The 1673-nt window shown below is 35.9% G+C and overlaps 1 non-coding gene across 1 annotated transcript; it reads right to left on the bottom strand.

Annotated features, from left to right (window-relative positions):
* Positions 1 to 919: 919 nt before the first annotated feature.
* Positions 920 to 1024, bottom strand: LOC129085820 (U6 spliceosomal RNA). Its single transcript, XR_008530755.1, has one exon. It is a non-coding gene; the product is annotated as a U6 spliceosomal RNA (small nuclear RNA).
* Positions 1025 to 1673: the final 649 nt, after the last annotated feature.

Here is a 1673-nt window from a genome sequence, read left to right as displayed (position 1 = left end):
TCAAGTCTTTCTAAATGTCACCTTTCATTGGTGCCTAATCTAAACACCCTATTTAAACTGTAACCTCCCCTCCAAATTTGTGGGGAAACATATATTTACAGACTTTAGATGCCCACCAAATTTCAAATAGGATATTAAATGAAAAACACACCTACATGTATTATCCTGAAATTGATGAAACCAAAACAAAAAAAAAAAAGGTATTAAAAGTCTTCAGAAACAGCCCTGGCTGATGTGGGTCGTTGGATTGAGAGCCTGCGTGCGAACCAAAGATTTGCCAGTTTGAGTCCCAGTCGGGGCACATGCCTGGGTTGAGGACCAGGTCCCCAGATGGGGGCGCATGAGGGGCAACCACACATTGGTGTTTCTCTCCCTCTCTTTCTCCCACCCTTACTCTAAAATTAAATAAATAAAATATTTTTAAAAAATTTTCCAGAAATACATAATAATAGGTGAAAAATTATGTAAATAATCAAAGACTTCTTAGTTGAAACACTGGAGACCAGAAATCTTTGAAGAGTGAAAGATTTAAAACAAAACAAAATGAAATGAAAAACAACTGTCAACACAGAATTCTATATGCAGCAAATATATCACTCAAACATTAAGATAAATACATTTTCAAGCATTGCTGCCTGTAGATCTGTACTACAAGGTGTACTTAAGGAAGTTTCTTAGGCTGAAGCAAAATAATGACAGATGAACACTCAGATCTGCTGGAACGAATGAAGAGCACTGAAAATGATAAATACATGGATAAATATAAAGTATTATTATTTTCCTTTTAATTTAGAAAATATACTTTGTCAGAGTTTATTCAAATTATGCTCCAGTTTTCCAGGATGGTCTTTCTGCTTCTCTGTACAGCTACACTGCCAGGAGTAGCAGATTGCACTTTATTATTTTTTATTTGTTTATTTAAAATACAGGACATTTCACAAGTGCGTGTGTTATCCTTGTGCAGGGGCCATGCTAACCTTCTGTATGTCATAGCAATTGAAGGATATGTTGTGCTGAAGCCAGCCCAGCATTCTCTACTTTAAATATCTGTTACTATCTTCTTATCTAAAAAGCTTATTCCTAAATTCCAGTTATATTGGTGTTTACCTAGGGGCAATTCCCAATAAAGCAAACAAACAAACAAATGGCATCTCTAGTCAGAGAATAACATGTGTTTGTTTGTTTGTTTGTTTGTTTGTTTAAGTCTCTTTAGGCACAGAGTTGTCCTAGAAAGGTTTCAAGACTTTTATAATGGATCTTAAAACAAAGAATATAGGTAAAAAGGCACAGAGGTGTATGTCTCTTATATCTGGTGGTTTATAACGCTGGTAGCTATAATATAAAGCCTTTGAGCCTCCTTGCCTTAACACAACTTTATTACTCCATCACGTTTAGTCCAGTGGGCTGGGATAGGGAAGAACTGTCCATTCCTTCAGGGGAGTAAGCTGACAGGGACTATTTCATCTTCCACCAGAGAACCTTCTAAAGTCATCCTTTGCCTTCGTATCCAGCAAAAAAAATAACATAAGAAAATTCGGGTTCTTCTTTCTCTAAAGTCTCCAGAGTCATGATTTTTTTTAAGAGACTAAGGAGAAGAAAAAAATAGACATGCGGTAGGTTGATTATAAATGATGGAAAATGTTGAGATTTATAAGCTGCTCTCTAGGTCAGAA

Source organism: Pteronotus mesoamericanus, unplaced genomic scaffold (assembly GCF_021234165.1).
Source record: "Pteronotus mesoamericanus isolate MK-2021 breed Mesoamerican mustached bat unplaced genomic scaffold, CSHL_Meso_final scaffold_31, whole genome shotgun sequence".
NCBI classification, from domain to species: Eukaryota; Metazoa; Chordata; class Mammalia; order Chiroptera; family Mormoopidae; genus Pteronotus; species Pteronotus mesoamericanus.
Note: the sequence above shows the minus strand (reverse complement) of the source record. Positions and strands in the feature narration are given on the sequence as shown.